The 26,818-nt window shown below is 38.2% G+C and overlaps 1 non-coding gene across 1 annotated transcript; it reads left to right on the top strand.

Moving 5' to 3' along the window:
• The first annotated feature begins 18,484 nt into the window (after positions 1 to 18,484).
• On the top strand, positions 18,485 to 18,595 carry LOC140876848 (small nucleolar RNA R71). The gene has a single exon (XR_012149080.1). It is a non-coding gene; the product is annotated as a small nucleolar RNA R71 (small nucleolar RNA).
• The last annotated feature ends 8,223 nt before the right edge of the window (positions 18,596 to 26,818 follow it).

Here is a 26,818-nt window from a genome sequence, read left to right as displayed (position 1 = left end):
TACCCCACAAAATAACACAAGCTGGATCGACTATCCAACTTATCTCCCACTGTCCGCTTCACGTAAGCAGGACATCCCCAAATCCTCAAGTACGAATACTTAGGAGCTTTGCCATTCCATAACTCGTATGGTGTTTTGTCCACTGCTTTTGTGTGGACGTTGTTTAACAACAATACCGCCGTTTCAAGCGCATAGCCCCAAAACGAAGGTGGAAGCTCAGTGAAGCTCATCATAGATCGAACCATGTCCAACAAAGTTCGATTACGACGCTCCGATACACCATTAAGCTGTGGTGTCATAGGAGGAGTCCACTGAGAGAGAATCCCATTCTCTTTTAGATAGTCCAAAAACTCGGTACTCAAGTATTCTCCACCTCGATCCGATCGAAGTGCTTTAATACTTTTACCTAGCTTGTTTTCTACTTCAGCCCTGAATTCTTTGAACTTTTCAAATGCTTCAGACTTATATTTCATTAAATATAAATACCCATACCTTGAATAATCATCAGTAAAGGTAATGAAGTAGGTGTGGCCATGTTGAGTCCCTACTCTAAATGGACCACAAACATCTGTATGGATCAAATCCAACAGATTCTGACTACGCTCAGGTTTCCCCTTAAAAGGAGATTTAGTCATTTTTCCTTTTAGGCAGGATTCACAAGTAGGTAGAGAGTTAATATCAGACATATCAAACATGCCCTCTCCCACTAGCTTGTTCATCCTCTTTGAGGAAATATGACCTAGCCTAGCGTGCCAAAGGTTTGCCGGTTTTGACTATCGATTTTCCTTTTGTTTGTTATCGCCGGTTTGTCAATACAATTAATTGGAACGTCTTTTAGTTTTAAATTGTATAGATCGTTTTCAAGTTGTCCATTTCCAATTAAACATTCATTCTTGTAAATACTGCAAATCCCATTCACAAAATTACAAGAATAACCATCTCTATCAAGCATAGAAATAGAAATAATGTTTTTAATTAAATCTGGCACAAATAAAACATCTCTCAACAATAATTTAAAACCATTCTGCAATATCAAACAAACATCTCCAATGGCCGTAGCTTCAACTCTGGAACCATTCCCGAGCCTCAGCTGGGTCTCACCCTTTCTAAGCCTGCGACTTCTTGTCATCACCTGCAAATCATTGCAAATGTGAGATCCACATCCGGTATCCAATACCCAAGAAGTTGTATTAAGTGACATGTTTATTTCGATATAGAACATACCCTTTGCAGTTCCTAACTGCTCAAGATACTCCTTGCAGTTGCGCTTCCAATGACCCGGCTTCTTGCAGTAATGGCAAACATCCTTGGATTTTCCATTGTTTGAAGCCTTTGTCTTTTGCTTCTTCTCGGGTTCCACTTTCTTGGGTGGGGCAGAACGTTTCTTGCCCTTCATACTTGGCCCCTTCTTTGTAGAAGATGAGGAGCCCACCAAGAAAGCTGGCTTATCCTTCTTAAGTGTGGATTCATATGTAACGAGCATATTGACCATCTCTTCAAGGGTGGCCTCTATCTTGTTCATATTAAAATTTATCACGAATCCATCAAATGAGGAGGAAGAGATAGAAGCAACAAGTCCACATTGAGTTCATGCTCCAACACCAAATCAAGGGTCGCTAACTTCTGTATGAGCCAAATCACTCGTACCCCATGATCACGGACCGAAGTCCCTTCACGCATGCGGCACGTCATCAACTCCTTAACAGTAGAGAACCTTTCAGCCCTCGACTGAGCCCCAAAAAGTTCCTTGAGTTGCGTGTGAATGTCAGCAGCATTCACCGTGTCCTCAAATCGCCTCTGGAGTTCATCAGACATCGAGGCTTGCATATAGCATTTGGTCTTGATGTCATGGTCACACCATGCATCAAGCTTGGCCAATTCCTCCGGACTTATGTCAGCTGGTGCTTCCTTCGGAGGTGCTTTCTCTAACACGTAGAGCATTTTCTCCGAAGTTAAGACAATCTTCAACTTCCGGAACCATTCCGTATAGTTGGCGCCAGTCAGCTTGTTTTGTTCGAGGATCGAGAATAAAGGATTTCGCGAATTCATTGTATGAAATACTGAAAAGGAAAAACAGACATATATCAATGATTGTTTAACAATTTACTAAGACATAAAATAGGCGAATTTAATTTTATGAATCTCACTCCCACTATTTTAACGATTTCACCACCCTCTAGTGAAAACGGGAAACTTTTTCCTTAGTGAGAACATGGAGTCCAATTGACAAACTTATGGTCCCGAATAATATCAGCCAACCATAATTCTCAAAAGGTAGAGCCCAATTGCTTCCAAAACAACCCCCATGTATTTACCTCATGTCCAATAAGGGCCCAATAATATGACGCCGTTTAAAGTGACATGTCAAGATGACCCATCAATATTAAGTTGTGATGGACGGTCGCCATGTGGATCCCCCAATAATATGAGCCGATCCCATGGGAGTTCCACCCAACTTACAACATTTGTCGATCCAATGTACAGCTTTCCGACGGACGGGCCCCCCCAATAATATGAGCCGGACCGTATCCGCGGGTAGCATCACATACATTGACCGTTGATGGAAGGTAGGAACATTTAAACAATATTTAAATTTCCTTTATTTATCTTGATATAAATTTTAAATCATATTTAAAATGAGGGATTTTATTTATAAAAATATTTGTCTCATCATATTTAATTTATTGCATGCATTGCCGGATTCACGCAATTTATGTCTAAACATGCATACAATCATAATATCACATATTATATAGGATGATCGATTCCATTTCTAATTGACCCGTGGTTGCCAATCACGGGTCTTAGTCCAATCCTAGGTAATATGCAGTATGCAAATGCAATCCTATTACATATGCTTCCAATTTACATTTCTTCAGTCTTCATTGTCTGCTGGGCCCACCATCTTCAAATCTTGATCTCCCACTAAATCTAATGTATTTACAATAAATAACAATGACAAGTAGGGGATACATTTTTAGGGGGTGGGAACGGGCTATAAACCAAGCCCACTTTTATTACATATGACATTCATATCGGGCCATAAACCAGGCCCATTAATAAAACCAACAACAATAAAGACAAAATGTAAATTCCTAACATACACCTACAAAATTGGTCATGGCAATCGATCATCCTTATCCAATAACATTTAATTCAAAATTAATTTATTGGATAACATGTTGTGGCAATTCAAATTTAAACAAGATAAAATCATATTTTATATATAAAATCACATTTCACATATAAAATCATATTTTATCTCCATATCAAATAAAATCATATTTTATCTATAAAATCCAATTTTACAAATAAAATCATATTTTATCTAATATATCATAAGATCATATCTCATCATCAATTGTACCAAAATAATTGATTTCAAAATTCAATTTACGGATAAAATATTAAAATTTTCCAAAAATTCAAATTTATCCAAAATCAATTTTAAAATTTACGGACTCGAACAATTCGATCCGAAATCTCGTGAACCAATCAAAAACAATTTTTGACCGGACCAAAAATAAAATTTTAAATATTAAAATTAATAAAAATATAATTTTTCCCGCGGGCCGCCCGGGACACTCCCGGGCCGGCCCGCACCCGGGCCGCGGGCCGGGGCAGCCCGGCTGCCCCCTTAGGGCAGCAACGTTTGCTGCCCTGGCGGCGCCTGGCGCCGCCGCTGGGCGGCGCCGTGCGTCGCCCTGGGCGGCGCCGAGCGCCGCCCCTGGGCGGCGCTGTGCGCCGCCCTGGGCAGCGCCGAGCGCTGCCCTGCGCAGCGCCGAGCGCTGCCCTGCGCAGCGCCCAGCGCTGCGCTGGGCAGCGCACAGCGCTGCCCTGGGCAGCGCCGTGCGCCGCCCTGGGCGGCGACGGTCGCCGCCCTGGGCGGCGCCGTGCGCCCCCTTTGGGCGGCGCCGTGCGCCGCCCCTGGGGGCAGCGACCATCGCTGCCCCCTCCGGGCAGCGATCCAATCGCTGCCCGGGTTTCGCCCCCCGGAAAAAAATTTTTTTTTTTTTATTAAAAATATTTATTTTGTTTCAAAAACCGAGACTCAAAAATTTTGTACAATTGATTAATTCAATCGATTGATCTGAGCAACCTGGCTTTGATACCACTGTTGAAAACTGGCGAGTTCCCAGACCAATTACGATTGATACCCGGTGCAGCGGAAGTTTAAAAATTTTCTCATGGAACGATTCCATGGTGTGGGTATCAACCATACAACGATTGAATTATTGTGTGTGTAAAATTTAAATAACAATTAAATAAATTTTACCTCAAATCTCGCAACGAGATTAATGGACACCAACAGAACAATTCTGCTCTTGTTGTCTCTCCCTGGAACCGATGAACGCCTTCAATCAGGTCCACGAACAGAGGTTTAATCCCTCTGATAGATTGCACTAGAAAATCTATCAGAAGTTTTCTGCGAAGAGAATACACGAATTTGATTCGTTATTCCTTACTGCAATTCAAAATCACAGACCGGAATTTTCTCGGGCAGAGCAGGAAGGGGACGGCCGAAAATTCTTTGAGAGAGGGTAGGGTTTTCGAAAATTGCTCTCAAAAATAATGACCTATTGTGTGTAATTTCTGTACTGAAATAACTTATTTATAATGCAGGCCACTAACTCCTTAGGGCCCATTAATCATAAGCTGGGGCCCGACAAGCAAAGCCCGCTCGTTCAGAAATTAATATAAAATTCATCGTGACTCCGATTGATGAAACGATTTCACCAATGTGCACAGAAACCATTTCTGCACGTTTTAAAGTCAAAATAAATTTTCCTGAATCCGAATTCAGTGGTTTCCAAAAATGTCCATCCCTATGTCATTTTAGGAAACCCTACTCCCTTACTCTTATTTAAGAAGTCCAACTCCTTAGTTCATTAAATTTAACTCTTTAAATTTAACTATCTCAACGGGGATTAAAACTCCATTACACTGTGTGACCCTCAATGGTTCAGGGATACAGCTAGCCGTGGGCTCACAACTCCTTGTGACTCGGAACAACACTTTCCGACTTGCCCAACGAATCATGGTAAAGCGCCTAGCAACATCGCCCCATGATTCCCTAGGTATCACTGATAGTGCCTACAAGAACCAGTAGATTTTGGTTAGCGTACAGTACGGTCCCTTCATCCATATATCCCGATCGAATCAACAACCATTGGTATATCGAGAGTCGCTCAAGATTCGATAACTATGCAATACATCTTGAAGATCAAATTAGTGACATCGCATGTGCTACTAAGAAACCATTTCTTAAATCACATCAAGTACTCTGGCCAGAGATTTGTCACACTAATATCTCCTCAGATCGCATAGGATATCCACACTCGCAAGTATGTGGTGAATCCTTGACAACAATGCATTGACTCCTATATGTGTCGTAACTGTACCCAATCTCGACACCTGATGACCCCCTCAGAGTCGGTAAACGAGTCAAAGCACAGTACTAGCATATAGAGTCTCCATGATGTTTCAAGTCGTAAGGACTAATGGTGTACAACCAAAACCGCGGACTTTATCCACTCGATAAGTGATAACCACTTGGAAAGTCCGGATAGGGTAGTTCGACTATTCATCCTATGAATATCCATTTGCATGCTTCGAACATCTCCATGTTCCCTACCAATGAAACGTGGTACTCCGCATCGCAAATGCTAGTCTCAAACTCGAGCGATCCTTATCCTTATTATCGGACGGCTCAATCGACTAGGAACGGTTTTAGAATATACAGTGACTATAAGATGTATTTCATGATAGACATCTCCATGTTCTACCACATCTTACATACACTATAGTATATTCAAGGTCTTTATCAAAACAACAATAGTATATCACAATATAACAATATGAAGTAATATAAAGTCATTGCCATAAAAGTGTAAATCATATTAAACAAAAGATTGTTTATACAAAGAGTCAACAAAGCCCATAGCCACACAGTTGGCTCACTGGGCACCCACTCTTACACACCGTATCACTACACAAGTTCTATAATCCTTAACTAAGCTAATAAGTACTCCCAAAGCTTAAATAGATCCCCGGACCATACCTTTGTCCGTAGTAAGCCCTTTGGAGTCGCTAGTCCCGGATTACTATAACCACACCTTGGTTATTCTAGAACCTCTATAATAACCGATAGGGTCCTCAAGTGTATATCTCACACTTATATAACTGAAGAAGAAAACTCGGGAATTCGTATCAAATTATGACTCCGAAGAGCCCTATTTATAGGAAAATTTCTGGTCAAGTTCGGAGCCTCCGAACTCGGGTTCGGATCATCCGATCCAGCTCACTGCCTGCATGCGGGACACGTCAAGTTCGGACCGTCCAATCGCCACTTCGGGCCGTCCTAAGTGTTCTAAATCCGACACTTGTCAAAATCCATGGCTGAGTAATCCTACCTACTTGGCACAAGGGAGTTAGGGTCGTCCTATCTTGGTTCGGACCGTCCGAACGTGCCTTAACTCCAAAGTCAACTTGTCCTTCTTCGAAGCCCCCGGCTTGCCGAGTTTGGATCGTCCGAAGTCCTCTTCGAACTGTCCGAACTGGCCAAAACTTTGGAAGCCAAATTCTTAATTCTGAAGTCCGATTAAGTCCTGGAATTGGTTAATTACTAACCCTTAATCATGTTTAACATATTATTATCTTAAAATAAAATCTGGGTTACTACAATAACAGAGTTTATGCACAAATTTATGATCATTGGTTGTATTCTACCGATTGGATTTTTTGTATTTTAAGTAACTATTGCTTTTGTTTGTTAGTTTGGTACACTGTATAGTAAATTGCATGCTTCGTAACATATCTTGTATTCTAAAATCCTAAAGCCATGGTAAATTCAACCACGTGCTTTTTTTTTTTGGTACTGAAGAACTACTAGTCCAATTAGAAGATCAAAGGAGGTTGGACTAGAGATAAGGTATGAGTATGTTTCAATTGGAGTTAAACAATCTGCAGAGGTTCATGAATATTTTTTTCTTTCTGTTTAATTATTTACAACCTTCAAGTTGACATTAATGTGCTTACAATGTATAAATGTGTCGGTGATTTTTTTTTAGGATAATACACTAAAAAAAGATGTTACAACTTTCAGAGGGTGGAAAAAAATAGGTATGATCTTTCAAAATTGCTCACTTTTATCTGTGGTGAAGTTTACCTATGATCTCTATTTTCAATTTCAATTGGATTTTCTGATGTATTAAATTCCATTTTAGTATTTGGCTGTATTGTTATTTTTTACTGTGTCAATAAATTGTTATTCTTGATTGCTGACCATCAGATGTCTGGCAGATTAGCATTAAATACCACCCCCCCCCCCTCCCCAAAAAAAAAAGTGAGATTTTTACTTTTTCAAACATCACTGTGTTATAATGTTAATATTTTCTTCTAGGAAATTAGAAATAAAGTGCCTGGTGATTCTAATAAATCAAAACCTCTAAAGAGTAAGGGGAAGATCAAGAATGAGAAACCTTTAGGCTCCAGACATGGTACAGATGCAGGGCTAAGCAGGAGCAAAGATGGCAAAGAATTTTTTTTAAAATTTTTGTGTAGTGTACATTGCATTAGAATTTAATTTCGATTGATTTGTAATACTAAAAAATTGTATATTAAATTTTATTTTTGAAATTTTAAATTTTGGTTTATTTATAATATTGAAATTTGTATATTATTTTTTATATGGAAAACGACAAAGGAATCCGTTGTCGTAGGGGGTCTAAAACTGTTGTAACTGATGGCATTGTTAAAAACAAGCCTCTACGACAACGGATAAAATTTGTTGTCGTTTCTCTTCTTCAAAAAATATTTCTTCTTGCTCTGGCTCAATTACTGATGCAGGATCAAATGCCCATGATAACTGATCAACAAAACTCGCTTCAGTATTTTGGCGAATCTCAGAAGATGGTTCTATAAGGCGCGCAATCTGTTAATCCAAAAGACTCAAAAATTTGATGTGACTTTCCAAGAACTGATTTATCTATGTCTGTTGTCACACAATGTTCTCCAACTGAGCCACATGATCTTCAAAACGCTCTATACACTCTTCTTGATGCTCAGGTGTTTGGTTTGAAAATTTTGTGGATTTGAATTCTAGAGGATATTTGTGACTCCAACCCTGCAGTGAAGGATCACAATGCCAATGGTAGTCAAAATCTGCCATATCATTTAACAAGTCCATCGCACTGTTATAATCTCTTCTGAACAAGTGAGTGCCAGTTGACAAAGCTCCATAATCCACCCAACGTCTTGTTGTCTCATCCAATCCACCATAAAAAATATGCACTAAAGTGTAGTTTGAAAAATCATGATATCGACAATTGTTTGTCAAATCATTGAATCTCCTCCAAGCAACATAGAATGGCTTCAAGTATTGTTGGTCAAACCTTGTGAACACCTGTCGATGATCCATCTCCAAGTATCTCATAAGAAAAATAAAAAATAAAAAATATTAAAAATAAAAATAAAAATTGAACAAATAAAAGAGAAAAAAAAGTCTAGTCTCAAGCAAATAATCTATCCTAATATTAACCAAACAGTCCCCGGCAACGGCGCCAAAAACTTGACCGCTTAATTCGGTGTCTACTAGCAAGTGCACTAGATCAAGTAATAGAAAAGTGGATAGAGAGTCCAAGTATCGATCTCACAGGGACTGTCGTCAATTCTCAAGATTTGATTATTTAGCTTAATCTAGACGAAATAATAAAAAGGAGTTTTGAAAGCAATAAAATAAGAATTTAACATAATAAATAATTATGAAATTAAATAAAAACTAGAACTCAATAATAATTCTAATTAAAATAAGCCAACCAAGACACACGCAGGTACCGAACAAATCATGTAACATGTAGTCAATTCAGGAATCAGATTTAAATCTTAAATTACTGTGAATTCTCCTAACTTGTTTAAAGGTCTATTTCTATAACAATTAAACCTATTCAAACATTGACGGATTAATTTTTCATAATTCTAATCAAACTCAAATGCATTAAGAACTGTGAGAATTCAGTTAACACCTAAAACCGCACGATGAAATCGAATACTATTTCTAGTCAATTTTACCTCGTGCCAATTATTAGAGTGATCGAAATCAATTCCTCCTCTGTCGACTTGGAATCGATTAACATACAAGCAAAAAATTAGCCACATAATTCACAAGACAAATATAAATCAAATAATCAATAATATAAATTCAAATCTGAAAAATCCCAAACAAACATCCAAGTTTTCTACATAAATTTGTTCGTCTCAATCACGTCTTCTTGGTTGAAAGCAAAATTACTCAATAATTGAAAACAATAATCAAACAAAAATTAATAAAAGAAGAACAGAAGAAGAAAAAGTATAGAAATCTTTTCCCAAGCTCCCAGCCGCCTTGTATGCTCTTCTGCGTTTTTCAACCCCCTCAATCTGATGTTAATTCCCCTTTTATATGGCTTTGAAAGCCCATAAAATAAAGCCCGCAAAATAAAACTTTTAATTGCCAAAAATTTTGATTTTCTGATCTGCATGACGCCTCGCTCGAGCGGCAAAAAGTTGCGCTCGAGCGAGCATACTTCTGTTTTAATTTTTTTCAAAATCTCCCAGGCTTGCTCGAGCGGTAGAAAATCTCGCTCGAGCGAGCCAGTTTCTGTCTAGCGCGCAGTGTTTTTGAAAAATTCATATCTTGAGATCTAGCCGTCGGATTGAGCTGAAATTTGGACAGAAGCTTTAAAACATCTTGAACTTTATTTTGAATAGTAAAGATTGGATTTTCATCTCTCTAAAATAAAAAATGATTTTTGTATCATGGCTTCTCCGTAATTCATTCTTCAAAAATCTATTTTCCTACAAAATTAACCCGGAGAGTGAAATGCACATATAAGCAATAAATCACATAAAAACGCACATAAAATAATATGAGACCATACGAATGCATGCAAAATATACATAAAATAATGCACACAAAATGCACTTATCAACCATCACTAATGGTATACGCTTTTTGCGAAGCACCTTGTTCTTCCTGTCAAGGATCCGGAGAGGTCTCTCTACATATTGCAAGTCCTGCTCCAATTGCATCTCAGTCGGATGCAAAATGTGTGACTCATCCACCACGTACTGTCTCAGCAAAGACACGTGGAACACATCATGAATACCGGAAAGAAAAGGCGGCAAAGCCAGATGATAAGCCACGTCTCCAACCTTCTCAAGAATCTCAAATGGACCTATGAATCTCGGCGACAACTTGCCCTTGAGACCGAATCTCATCATCTACCAGAAAGCTGAAACTCGCAAAAACACATGCTCTCCTACCTCAAAATTCAAAGGTCTGCGATGCATATTAGCGTAGCTCGCCTGTCGATTTTGGGCAGCCTTAATCCTCTGTCGGATCAATTCCACTTCATCAGTCATCTGCTGAATCAACTGTGGACCTTCAACCTGACGCTCTCCAACCTCATCCCAAAACAAAGGTGTACGACAGCGGCATCCATACAAAGCATCAAATGGTGTCATGCCTATACTGCGATGGTAACTGTTATTATAAGAAAACTCCACCAACGTTAAATGGTCATGACATGCTGGTCCAAAATCCATCATTGTTGCTCGAAGCATATCCTCGAGGGTACGGATAGTTCTCTCAGACTGTCCGCCAGTCTTCGGGTGATAAGCTGTACTCAGACTCAAAGTAGTACCAAGTGCACACTGGAAGCTACCCCAAAATCTAGAGGTAAACCTCCGATCTTTGTCGCTCACAATTCTCAATGGAATCTCATGCAGACGAACCACTTCTTTCAATACAGATGTGCCATCCGATCGAAAGTGAAATCTCGGTTATATGGCAGTAAATGCGCGGACTTCACAATCGATCCACAACAACCCATATAACATCACAATTCCTGGAATACACGGGCAAGTGGGTGACAAAATCCATCGTCACATGCTCTCACTTCCACTCAGAAATCTCTAAGCTATGGAGCAAACCGCCATGTCGTTGGAATTCTGCCTTGACTTGCTGACACACAAGGCATCGAGACACGAACTAATATACATTGCGCTTCATTCCTTTCCACCAAAATATTGTATGTAGTTCCTTGTACATTTTCATACTGCCTGGGTGAACAGAGAATCTACTACGATGAGCTTGTGACAAGATCTCCTCTCTTAGTGCGGCATCATCAGGAACTACCACACGGCCGGAAAGACACAACAGACAATCATTTTGGATATGGAAACCAGATGTACTCTCCCCTTGAGCTAATCGAACTAACTTCTGAGTCTTCGGATTTGAAATATGTGCCTCTCTGATCCGAGTATACAAGCTGGTTCGGAAAGCACTGAAGAAACGCGAAATCCCTGCTGTTTCTTCTTGTGTCGGAAAGTAAACCCTAAGTAACAACATTCCTCCACGACTCGTGAAACTGAGATGGTATGAAGGGAACTCACATACACCTTGAGACTAAGTGCATCGGAAATCGGATTCGAAGAGCCTGGATGGTAATTGATTTCTCAATCATAGTCTTTCAACAAATCCATCCATCGTCACTGTCTCATGTTCAACTCAGCCAGAGTGAACAGATACTTCAAGCTCTTATGATCGATGAAGATCTCGAACCTCTCGTCGTCCTAGTCCCTGGAGAAAAGCATCGGTGTAAACCACAAAACCACCTGATCCAGACGGTAAAACTAACACTGGAGCTGTCGTCAGACGAGGTCGCAACTCGTGAAAACTCTCCTCGCACTCTGACGATCAAACAAAAGGAACATATTTCTTCGTCAACTACGTCAAAGGCTTGGCAATTTGAGAAAAGTTCTTCACGAATCTACGATAGTATCATGCCAATCCCAGGAAACTACGGATCTCAGAAGCTGTCATCGGTCACGACCAATTCAGAATAGCCTCCATCTTACTAGGATCAACTGAAACATTGTCTCGTGAAATCACATGACCAAGGAAGACAACTCGGTCAATCCAAAAATCACGCTTTCTCAGCTTAGCATACAACTGTTTCTCTCGCAACACCTGCAATACAGTATGGAGATGAAAAGCATGCTCGTCCATACTGCAAGAATACATCAAAATATCATCGATGAACACAACCACGAACTTATCCAAGAAATCGAGGAAAACCCTGTTCATCAAATCCATAAAGACAGCTGGAGCATTTGTCAATCCGAACGGCATCACTAGAAACTCGTAGTGCCCATAACACGTACGAAATGTTTTCTTAGAGATGTCGTCATCTCTAACCCGTAACTGGTGGTATCCTGATCGCAGATCGATATTCGAATAAAAGGAAGTACCCTGCAACTGATCAAATAGATTATCTATCCGTGGAAGATGATACTTATTCTTCACAGTAACTTGATTCAGCTGTCGATAATCTATACACATACGCACCGAACCATCCTTATTTTTGACGAATAGCACTGGGGCTCCCCATGGTGAAACACTAGGTCGAATGTAGCCCTTATCAAGAAGGTCCTGCAGCTGCTTCTGCAATTCCCTCATCCCAGAAGGAGCTAGTTGGTAAGGATCTTTGTAAATCGGCGTTGTCCCTGGCAATAACTCTATGCCAAACTCAATTTTCCGCATAGGTGGTAAACCTGGAATCTTGTCCGGAAACACATCTGGAAACTCACGGACCACCCTAATCTCCTGAATGTCGAGCACCTCCAAAGATGCATCGATGGCATAGATAAGGTAGCCTTCTCCGCCAGACTCTAAAGCACGCCGGTCTTTAAAAGCAGAAACCACTGGCATCGGGGGTCGCGATTCCTTACCATAAAAGTACCACGCCTCTCCATCCTCGGGATAGAACTGGACAAACCTCTGATATCAATCCACTACAGCCTTGTAGGTAGTCAGAAGGTCTATCCCAATGATACAATCAAATTCATCCATGGCCAAGATCATCAGGTTAGCACTCAACTGATATCCCTCAAAATCCAAGACGCAACCCATTACTAGACGCTTTGCTAAAACCTCCAGACCCATCGGAGTCGAGACCACTAGCAACAAATCTAAAGGAACATAGGGTAGTCTATACCTCTTAGAAAACCGTGCCTAAATGAACGAGTGAGATGCACAAGTATCAATTAGAACACATGCAGGAAAACCACATAAACTGAAAGTACCTGCAATCAAACGATCACTTTCGGCCTCTGCCTTCTCTTGGTTCAACGCAAAGACTTACCCCTGGGTACATGGTCGCAAAGATGAATGACCCCTGGAAGAAGTCTGAGAATGTTGTTGATGCTGCTGCGATGGCTGGCGTTGCTGCTGAAACTGCGGCTGCTGCTGAACTGTGGCCTGAGAACCACCAACACTCCCTGAACCACTCGCTGCTCCCATAAAGTTAGGGAAATCCCTCTTCATATGAGCCATACCTCCACAAAGAAAGCAGACACAAATCACACGAGCACACTAACCTGGGAGATGCCTCCGCCTACACTGCAGGCAATGATCCAATTTTTGGCTAACAAAACGATGCACTCCGCCAGATCCTGAAGAATAAGAAGAAGAAGTGTAGTGACCGGTATCCTGAATCAATGATTAATGAGTACTTAATCAAGTAATCATGTTTGGATTAAGTAAAACATGATTAAGGAAATTCCAGAAGGGTTAACGGAGTTCATAAATGGATCCAGGACACTCGAAAATGGCTTAGAAGGCCCCAAGACTCGAGTGGGATCGGAACCACCGATCCAGGATTGGAGCTTCCGATCTTGGTGACATCGGAACCAAATCGGAACCATATCGGAAGCATGGAGATCGGAACTTCCGATCAGCAATCGGAGCTTCCGATCGGCTGTCGGTGAAAGGTGTGTGGTTGCATATGGTTGGGTTTGACACATGGCATCGGAGCTTCCGATCGGAGGAACGGAGCTTCCGATCTACATGTTCGGAGCTTCCGATCAGGAACGGAGCTTCCGATCATTGTCTATAAATATAGGTGCGAGGGCTTCATTTCAAAGCGCACCGAATTCCTCTCATTCGCCCTCGTGGCTCTATTTTAGGGCTTTGGGTACTCTTATTTTAGAGTTGGAGTAAGGAACATATTTTAGTATAGTCGGACAGTGTCTGACATAGTAGCGGAGCAGTGCTCGAGGCTGTGGAGCTGCAGCAGGGGTGTACCCCTAGTTGCGAGATAGTCACCATCAGCGGGCTGACGACGGACGCAGGTATAGCTATGGTCTCCTTAAATTATTTAGGAGTATGCAATAGCTTAGTTAAGGCTTTTAGAGCTTAATGAATGATGCATGGGTATTTGCATTGTAGAGCTGATGTAGGCTTGGAACCTAGAGTGGGACTGCTAGGACTGCCTGTAATAATGTACGCAAGTACAGACTGAGATAGCCAGCGGGTTTTGCATGCTTATATGTTTCATTTGTATGCCATTTATTATGCAGCATGTGCATATCATATTGTGCATATCCATCTTGTGAGATAAGCCACGTAGGGCCGCTCAGCCCTGTCTGGACGGTTGATGTCTAGTGCCCAGTGACTGACGGGTCTTGGGTAGTTAGCATCTGGGGACACAGTCCACGTCCTATAGGAATGAGCAGTGTCGACAGGGTTTGCTCCCCGGGTTGTACCACTCATGTCCTAGGTGCCATTACTGAGCAGTGATATACAGTTATCCTAGATATGGATACCCTATCATTTGCATGCATCATATTTGTATGTTTTACCCAGTGCTTTCGTATTGAGCTTAGAGCTCACGTTCAGTCTTTTCTGTATATCTGGACACCCCAATTCGGCGGGGCAAGTGTAGGTGCAGGATTGAGCACCAGGAGCTTGGAGTAGCCAGTGACCAGTGAAGACAGCAAGATTAGCTGTAGGTTTTGACTTTAGGGTTTATTTATTCGATTGGGTTGTATAATCAAATTGGTTTAACCGGTTGTATTCTGCCGGTCTATTTTTATTTAAGTCTTCCGCAGCAATTTATTTAATGCATGTTTAATTATGCTCTTAACTCTGATTAGCTAGTGGATCCGGGTAGGGTCACTACAAGAAGTGTCATCCTGTTTCTTGAAAGACTGAGCATGCGGACCCAACGAACTAGTCGACCTGGAAGAAAGCAAAGCCCTATTCCTCCAGATATTTTCCTCTGCCTGGTGAAAACGGTCCACTAAAACCTCCTAGGTCATGTCGCTCCCAACAGCCACCAGCTGATGAATTTCAGGGTTTGGACCCTGAAGGAAATCATCATTTTTGAACTCAGAACTGGCAGCAATATGAGGGCAATAGGGTAGAAGCTCGAAAAACTTCTGCTGGTACTCCTCTATAGACATCGTCCCCTGCCGCAAACTCAGTAACTCACAGGCTTTTTCCTGACGAAGGGCTGGAGGAAAATACAACCTCTCGAAAGAAGTACGAAACTCAGCCCAAGTAGCTACTTCTCTTGCTGCTATAAATGGTGCAGAAGTAGATCTCCACCACTTTCATGCTCGACCCTCTAGAAGAAAACCCAATGTCTCAATCTTCTCTTCCTCAGTGCAACGGAACTCTCTGAAGCAGTTCTCCATCCGCTCTAGCCAATCCTTGGCAACCTCTGGATTCTCGTTACCTAAAAATGGACTAGGACTCATCTGTAGAAATCTGTGCATACTAAATCGCCTCCGCTCCTTGCAGTGCCCTCGACGGTGTCTACGACCATCTCTACCATCCCAACATCCACCTCCGCTGTCATGGCTTTCTTCGTAGTCTGCCATCTGTCAAAGGATAACAGATAATCATTTCAATCCGCTTTACCAATTCCCAAATGCAATGTGCTCTGATACCAATAAATGTAGCGACCCAACCCGGATCCACTACCTAACCAACGTTTAAATAGCACATGCAATAATTAACTGAAGATGTTGTATGCGAATTCAATTAGTAGCAATTAACTTTTCCAAGCTGGACTAAATTCCATAGCGCAAGCTTACAACATATTCTCAAGAATACGGATAGTGCGCTCTGATTGCCCATTAGTCTCTGTGTGGTAACTGTACTCAAATCAGTGAAGTACTTAAAGCATACTGAAATCTCCCCCAGAATCTGTGAATAAATCTTGGATCTTTATTACCAAAAATGCTTATTGTCGTGCTAAGAAAATACACAATCTACTGAATGTGCAATCAATCACTTTAGTAAAAAAAAAATGAAACTCAGTTATACGAAAATAAATGTGCTGCCTTGATGAGTCAATTCACCACAATCCTGATAGAATCACAATTACTCGAGAATACCAGCAAATGGGTCACAAGGTCTATCGTGAAGACCCCATTTCCACTCAGAAATCGGTAAACTGTGAATCAATCCTCCAAGTTGTCGATATTCTGCCTTAATCTGTTGACACACCAAGTACGAGAAGACATACTGATACACAAGAGCTTATATCCTTATACCCAAAATCGAGTACTCAAGTACTTGTACCAAAAGGATTCTCCTACTAATACTTCATCATATCACTAATCACATATGACAACGTCATTGTCCACAATTCTTGATTTCCTGAACCCTTCAGGTTCATACTGAATCTTGACTGGCTTTACTAGATGAACAAACTAGTTCATCCCAAATTTTGCGAAGTATCTGAGCCAATATAATCTAGCTAATTCTTGACTTGATCGTATCAAATCAAATACATCAATAGTCCAATGCATCCAGAAGACATCTTGGAAAATTAATTACAACAATCCCGCTAGACCTAGTAACTATAGATCTCAGCTGCTCTTATTTCCCTATGTCTAAACACTTATTTTTTGAATCAAAACTTTCCACTAAACAAACTTCAGATTATTGATTTAAGTTTTCTTGGTGTATATTTTCTTCCACGATTGTTTCTATTGCATTATCATCTTCATCTTCATTAATACTTGGTTGTTTACATAAATTGAACACATTAAGTTCTAAAGTCATATTTCCAAAAGACAATTTCATTATTCCATTTCGACAATTAATTAAAGCATTTGAAGTTGCTAGAAATGGACGTCCCAATATTACTGGAATTTCGTTATGTACTTCTATTGGTTGTGTATCCAAGACAATAAAATCCACGGGATATATGAATTTATCAACTTGAACTAATACATCTTCTACAATACCTCTAGGTATTTTGATTGACCTATCGGCTAGTAAAAGAGTAACAGATGTAGGTTTTAAATCTCCCAACTTAAGCTTTTCATAAACTGAATAAGGAATTAAATTCACACTTGCTCCCAAATCTAACAAAGCTTTTTTAATTTTATTTTTTCCAATAATAAATGAAATTGTTGGACAACCGGGATCTTTATATTTCAAGGTAGAATTATTTTGAATAATAGAGCTTACTTGCTCCGTTAAGAATGCTTTACATGCAATTGTCTTTTCACAGTACATAAATCTTTTAAAAACTTTGCATAAGAAGGCACTTGTTTAATAGCATCTAATAATGGAATATTTATTTTTACTTGTTTAAAAACTTCATAAATATCAGAATCATTTTTTTGTTTTTTATTATTAACTAATGCATGAGGGAAAGGAACATGTTTATTTGACTCACATATTATTTCAGATAATTTATTATCAACTTTCTTAATCTTAGGACTCAAAGTATCATCTTTCTCGAAAGTATCAAGATTTTCATCCTTACTCTTTGAGTTTGACTGATCTTTGTTTTCATCACTATATGGATCATTAACTATTTTACCACTTCTAAGAGTAATAACAGATTTTACTTGATCAAATTTTTCTTGATTTTGATTTTTAGGATTAGGTTGTGGTTGAGATAGAAATTTTCCTTTTTCATGAATATTAAGTGCAAATGCAAATTTCGCAAGAGTTTCTTTCAAATCATTCATAGATTGAATGTTTTGAATATTGATAGACTCTTGCTTTTGAATGTATGCATGAATTTCATCTTCAAAATGTTTTCTTGGAGGTGGGATATAAGGAGCATAACCTTGATGACTTTGGTTATTGTGAAAAGGTTGTTGTGAAGGTTGTGCATTATTATCGTTCCTCTAACTAAAATTAGGATGATTTCTCCAACCAGGATTATATGTTTGTGAAAAAGGATCTAATGTTGGTTTTTTAAAATTGTTAACATAATTGGCTTGTTCATGGAGACATTCTTTAAATGAAGGCAAAGTAGGACAATTTTTTGTAAGATGATCATGTGTGTCACATATATGACAAACAATTTCTTGAACACTTTTTAATTGATCACTCTTTTTTATTTCTAATGACTCGATTTTTCTTGCTAAAGATGCAAGTTTAGCTTGAACATCTACATCATCTTTAAGATGATAAATACCACCCCCATTTGTTGAATTATTGGTTTTACTTGGTGGTTAAATTGAGCCTATATTATCCCAATTTTGAGCATTTTTTGCTAATGACTCCAAATATTCTATAGCTTCATTTAGGTTTTTATCTTCAAAAGTTCCATTACACATGAATTCTATCATTTGCCTATCTTTAGGTATTAAACCTTCATAAAAGTGAGAAACTATCCTCCATATTTCAAAACCATGATGTGGGCATGTATTAAGTAACTCTTTATATCTATCCCAACATTGATAAAATGTTTCCCCTTGTTTTTGAGAAAAAGTTGTAATTTGTCTTTTAAAAGAGTTTGTTCTATGGGAAGGAAAAAACTTTTTTAGAAATTGTTGTTGCATTTCTTCCCATGATCTTATTGAACTTGATCTCAAATTTTGTAACCATGTTTTAGCTTTATCTTTTAAGGAAAAAGGAAAAAGCTTTAATCGAACAGTATCCATGCTACAATTTTGATCATTATAAGTGTTGCAAACCTCCTCAAATTCTCTTAAATGCAAATATGAATTTTCAGAATCTAAGCCATGAAAATTTGGTAAAATTTGAATGACTTGTGGCTTAAAATTGAAATTAGATGCATCAGGAGGAAAAACTAAACAAGATGGTGTACTAGTTCTTATTGGATTCATATGGTGCCTAAGTGTTCTTGGTTGTTCATATTCTTGATGATTATTATTATTATTATTATTATTATTATTATTATTATTATTATTATTATTATTATTATTATTATTATTATTATTATTATTATTATTATTATTATTATTATTATTATTATCATCATCTTGATTATTAGAAATATCGTCCATGTTTAAAATATTTTCAGTTACTCGAACAAGTCTACCACTTTGTTTACGACTCCAAACAATCATACAATTAAAAACAACATACTATTTACATAATAACAAAATTAAACTTAATTTATACCTCCCCGGCAACGGCGCCAAAAACTTGCTACAACTTAAATTTTAATTCACCCAAGTGTAGGTTGTCTGCAAGTAATATACTCATAAGTACGAGATCGATCCACGGAGAGGATGTTGTAAGTTTAATTTTAGCAATAATATATTATAGATGAAAATATTATTATAAAACTTCAAATACACAAATTATAAAATTGTCAAGGCTTCAAAGGTTCATTGTTGGTTTATTTAAGATTTCTTAACAAAAATAAATAAAAGAAACTAAAATAAAAATAAACATAAGAGAATAATTAAATATTTATACAAATATATCATATAATATAGTTCCCACTATATTAATATCATATTAACCGATATTTAATACATGGTACCAATAATATATATATATGCATAAATATAAATTGACATAAAATTAAATGTTAGATCAAATCACAATATTTCATTTAGAACAACCGGCAGAGCCATGCTATTGTCTAAATAAAATATATGACATTTTTTATGTTAGATGCGGAAAAGTAAATGTTAGATGTGAGAAAGTAAAAGTTAGTTGCGAAAAGTAAAAGTTAGTTGCGGAAAGTAAAAGTTAGTTCAAATCACAATATATTATTTAGAACAACCGACAGAGTCACGCTATCGTCTAAATAATATATATGACTTTATTATAAATAGATACATATATTTATAGTATATAATTATTGTAGTATTTATTGTATCATATTTGACAACAAATCAAGGTAACCACATTCAAGGTACCAAGCATTTGATGTAAATAGATAACAACAAATCATCCAAAATTATACCTACAAATAAAGATCAATTAGTAAAAATAAAAATAGAAAAGAAAAGAATATACAAAATATAAACAATCTTACTTGACCAACAATGAAACTTTTTCACCATGACATAAAAAGATTTAGCTTTTCATGAACATGAAACTCAAGAATAAAGATAAAAGAAATTTCATACTTGAACTTGAGAAACTTGCACACTCAAACTTTTATTCTCACACACACAATATTTATTTTACAAATGAGGAATTCTCTACACTCTTGCACACTACAAAGCTTATACAACACATCTATTTATAGGCCAAATGAGAGCAAGGGTCCAAGACTCATTAAATATGGAATAGTAAAGTTGGTGGGTGCTTATCTCCTTGAATGTCAATACATTGACCCAACTTTAATTGGCATGTTTGATGTCTTAGACTTCCAATTTTGCTTCTGCACAAAACATATAACACGTAGCCCTTTGTCTGTAAATGTGTTTTGACAACTCATTCACCCCTTTTGGATAACATATGAAATACTTATGATATTTTTACTCCAAGCTGGTCATAGTAAAAGTAAATCTGTCTCCATTTTGATGTTTGATTATTTTGATCATCTTAATGAAGTTTTTGGAATTTCTTGTCTTCTACAAAGTTGAAGATACCTCTTTTGTGATTCTACAGGTTTTAAGATTACTCCATTATGACCTCTGTAGCTTGAGTAATTTTATTTTTACCAAACCTGCGCAAACCGTAAAATACAACATTTTAGTAAAATATTTAAATATAAACACATAACACTAAAATAATACAACTTCATAATTTTAATTAAATTTAAATTTTAAAACACACTTTTTAACATATAAATATTACAAATTTTAAGTTTCATTAGCACACTAAGTGTTTGATTCATGGCACCAAAGAAGAAACAAAAATCTGTTGCATCCTCTTCTCATGCTAATCCGGAGCCTGAGCCGCAGCGTTTCTGGAATGAGAGTGCCGAACAGCATTATCAAAATTGTCTAGGCAAAACGATATTACCGGAGCATGGGCTTGATACGACATCGGGATTTGGGAACGATGAGTTTTTGAGTACAATTGGTAGGGCTGTGAATGGGCGTCAATGGTTAAATTTTGTTAAGCCACCTCAGGATGCAGTCGTCTCAGTCGTTTGTGAACTTTATGCGAACTTGAAAGTAAAGCACATGCAATTGAAAGTGCTTGTCCGAGGCCAGCTGGTGCCTTTTGATTCTCACACTATTAACACCCTATACAACCTTCCGCCAATATTTCACGATGAGTATGCGGAGTACCGAGCGAATGAAGTGGATTACGCGGTGATTCTGAGCCGTATTTGTGTTCCGAGCGCGGAATGACGCATGGGCCGTGATCATCAGCCTTCTAAGTTGAAGAAGACCGAGCTAATTCCTGATGCTAAGCTGTGGTATAACTTTTTGTGTGCTCGTCTTAAACCGACTGACCACGAGCATGAGGTGACATGAGAACGAGCGATTCTTGTTTATTGTATTTTGGAGGGCAAAGAAGTCGACTTGGGATAGATTTGTCAAGCAACAATTCAGGGTGTGGTGGCCGGTAAGACAACTGGCAGGTTTGGATTACCTGCACTTATCACTGATCTTTGTGAAGCGGCTGGAGTTGAGTGGGGCCAGAATAAATAATTGATGAAAGCTACTGCCCCTATTGCTTGTCATACTCCTTTTTGTCTGATACCGGCTTCTGAGCACCGAAATCGCGCTGAGAGGCGAGATTTTAATGAGCGATCAGCTGCACGAAGCGGCCCTGCACCCCGACCTCAAGAACCCCCTGTTGCACCCGATCGTGTTGCTCTTCTGGAGGATGAATTGAGAGCGCACCGTCAAGAGTTTCGAACATTTCAGCAGACTACTGGTGTCTTTATGGACTACATGATGTATTTTACAGATGCTTTGAGACATCAGTTTCCACAGGCTGCTAGTTCGACTCATCCATTTCCTCTATATCCACAGTGGCCGCCCACTTTTGGCCCTTCAGGTCCGTCCCATGATGATGCCGCTGATGATGGCGACGACCACTGACGGTCGTTGTTTGTGGTACATGTCCTTCATGCTTTCTTGTTTTAATTCCTTGAGGGCAATGAATGTACTAAGTTTGGGGGAGTTGTGTCAGTTCTGACTTTTATTGTTTTTGTTTAGTTGCTTTTTCTTTTGTTTTGTTTTTATTTTAGTTGTTTGGTTCTTAGGAGTTGTGTTGTGTTGGTGTGTGGCTGAATTTGAGAAATTTATGTAGTTGTGGTTTTTTGGTGAATGATGTTGAGAAATTATAATGAAATGGATTGATGGCCAATGATGTTAATTTTTGTTTTGTAACTGAAGTCCATGACTACCTGCCTAGCTGACAAAATTTTGAAATAAACAGAACCAAGTGAACAATTGAACTCCTATATATTCTGTGATTTTGCTTGAATCTGAATCTTGAGACAGACAAACATAAAAATGATTGAGGCATTGTTTGGATTTTTTGGGCCTTGAATTTTATTGAATCAATTTATCCTTAGTTGCCCATTTGAGCTTACACGCATATTAGTACTTAGAGGTACGAGAATTCTGAAACTTGTTGTGAAAATCATCGTTTACTGCTGATGATTATTCCTTTCTGCACTGATTGATATTTGTATGATTTAATTGTGGATTGAGACTTGTCTAGAACTAGTTCAGACACCCCTCGAGGCGAAATACGGGCAAAACTGTGATTAGGAATGATTTAGGCGATTTTTCTGAATTCGTTTGAGCCTTTCAAGCTACCTATTATATATGTTATCTCTAGTACCTTGTTTGAGCTTTATTGAAAATCGAATGGCATGCGTGTAAACGTGTGATGAAACCCCCATTCGTCATTATTTCAAGGTCCTACATTGACTACCTGAATAGCTTATACACTATTTCCTACCTTTAAGGGAGTAATTTGAATGCTAAATTGTTATATGCTCCTAGTTTTTATTTGTGAATATGGAATGGTGTGGTGGATGAATGGAAATGAGGAAGGTATTAGAAAAGAAAAAAAGAGTTGAAAAAGTTGTGAAAAGAAAAGTTGTGAAAAGAAAAGTTGTGAAAAAATTGAAAAATCAATGAAGTGAAATAAGTGTGAAGTTGTGAATGAAAAGGAGTTGACATTAGAGTTTGAGCATAAATGTGAATTACTCCTTATTTGAATTCTTTTCCTTAATTTGTAGCCATGATCCAGTCCTTGCATTATAAGCTTATTAAGTCCTATTGACCGAGTCACAGTTGCCCAATATACTAGTGGAGAGGGGTTGCGAGAATTTAGCCTATGGACTGTTGATTGAAACTTTAATGATTATGAATTCTTGATCGAAACACGCACACACTACATTCTTTGAATTAAACCAATTGAGTGTGGTTGTGATGATATATCCTTGAATTTGATCCTGCTCTACCATGAAAGTCCTCATGATTTGTGAATGTTTGAATTGAGTTAAGAGAAGAGTATTTTGAAACGTGAGTTGCGGAGTTTATGAGTTTATGAGGTTGAATTACTTTTTTGGCTAACTTATTTTTCAAGTGTTAGTAGAACAGATATGATTGGATTTAAATTGTTTTGGAATTCCATACTGAGGTCATTAATCCATAGTCATTCTTGATGGTTGTTGTTCTTGCAATTGAGTGGAGTTTGTGTTAGTTTTGCTCGAGACGAACAAAAGTTCAAGTTTAGGGGAATTTGATAAGTGCATTTTGTGCACTTAATTTGTATATGGTTTTACTTGACTTTTGGGAATTTATTGGTAGATATTGCGTGAAATTGTTGTTGTTTTTGTGTTTGTAGGAAGTTATGGACTTCGATGTGTTCAAGTGGAAATAAGCTTAAAAGATGGAAGTTTACAAGGAAATTCAAGATTGGAAAAGAGAAAAAAAAGGTTGAGTTCGAGCTAAAGGGGCATCCGCCCCATTCATAGGCGCGCCCACGCTGTTATTGAAGAACCCAAGAAGAAAAGTCGAGCTGAGGGCGCGCCCGCGCTGACCCTAGGTGCGCCCGCGCAGTTGAAGAATATTCAAACGTTTGTTTTGCGAATTGGAGGCGCGCCCGCCCTGTTCCCTAAGCGCCCGCGCCATCGTCTGTTTGGAATATTAGAGTCTGACTGTTTATGGAAACTTTGGGGATATCTTTGGTATTATTTTGGACGATTTTTAGGTCATATTTAGGGGATTTTTCTGAGTCATAAAACTATCTATCAGCCGCCAATACACAAAATATTCTAGAGAGCACTTTTGTGAGTTTTTGGAGTTGAAAAATTGAAGATTGCTTGGAACGAAGACGAAGACTTTTTGACCGGACACGGAAGAAAGACTACGGCTTTGTTTCTTCTTTTTATTTTCTTTTGATTGTTGAATTATGTTTGAGATATTAAACATTATTTAGTTTTTATTGAATTCGAGCATGAACTAAACTTTTATAGTCTAGAGGTTGACGTAGCTTGGTTGAGACATATTCATGAATCTTTGATTTTAATAAATTGAATTTCTATAGATTAATTGTGTCTAGAATTGAATGTCTTCTTAATTTACTGGCCATAAATTGAGTTGTTATATTTACTTAGAATTGTTGCTCGGGAGAGGGGATTTTGAGTAGGATCAATAGGAACTACACTGTTAATTGTTTATATAGCTCGGGAGAGTATATAGCTTTAATAGAACCTTTAAGGAACATCATTTTACACATATCACTACATTTAGATTTTTAATAGGGATATTGAAATCGAATTGTAGATGATACACTCTATTTGTTGCACGGGAGAGGGGAATAGAATAATCTAAGTGTTCTTGGTTATTAATCGAAGGAAATTCATAAAATAGATTAATTAGGATTGAATATTGTCGAGAACAAGTGAAATCAAAACCTCTGGACTATTTTTCTCTGATTGATAATTCCTCGAAATTTGTGTGTGCGTGAGCTTGATAATTTCTCATTATTTATTTTATTTATTCTGCAAAATTCTCGAAGTTTGATTTTCTAGATAAAATTAAGACTATTTTAATTACAAGTATTGAATATTTTCATTTTACTCCCTGTGGGATCGAAACTCTCTCTTTCATTATACTAAAATTTGACACTCGTACGCTTGCGAGGAAATTTCACAACAATAATCCAATTCCATTTGGTGCCCAAAACCTCTTTCTCGAATAATTCAACCATATCGAGAAGATTCGAATTCGATCCAGGAATCCAAGCAATTGATATCTCAAGTAAATCATGATTTAGAAATTTAAATCACATAATCATGTAACTCAAATAATTCTCAATTAATAAAGCATGCTCGCATGGTATTTAATAAATCAAATAAGTAACTCAAACACATACGAGAAATCAGTTCAACCGGACTCGATCTACCCCGCTCACTCTAATTCAGTCCAAGAAACTTATTGCTCTGATACCACTTAATGTGAGAACCTCGGTTCCAATCATCTAAACTAGAATAAACCAATATAAAAGCATACAAGAGCCAAGGGATAAGCAATAAAAAAAATTTATTTCCTGTGAACAGTGCCTCGCTCGAGCGGCAAGAAACGCCCACTCGAGCGAGCAAAACTCTGCCCGGCTCCCTGGAATACTCTCGCTCGAGCGGTAAAGAACACCCGCTCGAGCGAGAAATTCCTTGTCTCAAAAAAAAGGAATTTCTGGTTCCTCGCTCGAGCGGTAAGAAACACCCGCTCGAGCGAGCAACACTCTGAACCAAAAATCTGGGCTGTTTCTCAAAAATCCAATATCCAACTCAAATCCATTCAATACAACAACCATCCAACATGAATAAATAACTCCAAACAACAAGATCCAACCCGTAAAAGTCTAGAGTTGAACACCCATTCGATCCAGTAGTACATGCAATATTCTAGTTATACAATACAACTCAAAACAAGTTCAAGTACAATCTATGTTCGATTACATGCTAGATCAAATAGGCATCTCAAAATGAAATACATCAACTTCCAAATATTCAAAATGAGAGTAAATGATGAATGCATGATTTTAAAAGTCTAGATTATCAATTCGGATAATCAAAAGGTAAATCAGTTCCTCGATTCTTTGGTTGGGATCCCGAGGATGAAAAATCACAACAATCACACCGACTTCCCCTTTTGAGGTGGACGATGTATACTTCAATCCTCCAGACTCTGGGACATTCAATAGAGAGTTGATCGGCCACTATAGTAAATCGCCTACCAGTGCCACTCGACTATAATCCCTAGATCGTCTAATTCAAATGAAACGAATCGTTCGCCTCAATATGAATGCATAGGAAAACTAAAACATTCAATCGTATAATTCAATTAATTCACATAGACATGCAAGTATGTGATTTCTCTAGGACACTCGAATCAATCCGAATTCGAGTTAATCGTCCTATTCCATCCAATGTCGTCTTATACCTCTCTTGATCGAAAGTTCCAATCCTGAACAATAAAAAGATAATTCGATTCAAAAGCTATTCGAATTCAAATCAAATAGTCAAGAAGTACAATACTATACCATCTTCAATCTCTCGAGATTCAAACTCTTTAATTCCAAGTTATCGGACTTCAAACCAATCTGTACGGAGATGTAAACGAATCAATATCATTCAACGACTCAATTCGAACACGTTTCAACAATACAATCGATCGAACTAGCTGCGATTGTATTTTCTTTGAAGATCTGGCGTCACTATCTTTATGGTGAGTCTTTCGAGATCTTTTCTGATCATAAGAGTCTTAAGTACTTGTTTTCACAGGCAGAGTTTAATATGAGACAGAGAAGATGGTTAGATCTGTTGAAAGA

This window comes from Henckelia pumila, chromosome 1 (assembly GCF_033568475.1).
Source record: "Henckelia pumila isolate YLH828 chromosome 1, ASM3356847v2, whole genome shotgun sequence".
NCBI classification, from domain to species: Eukaryota; Viridiplantae; Streptophyta; class Magnoliopsida; order Lamiales; family Gesneriaceae; genus Henckelia; species Henckelia pumila.
Note: the sequence above shows the minus strand (reverse complement) of the source record. Positions and strands in the feature narration are given on the sequence as shown.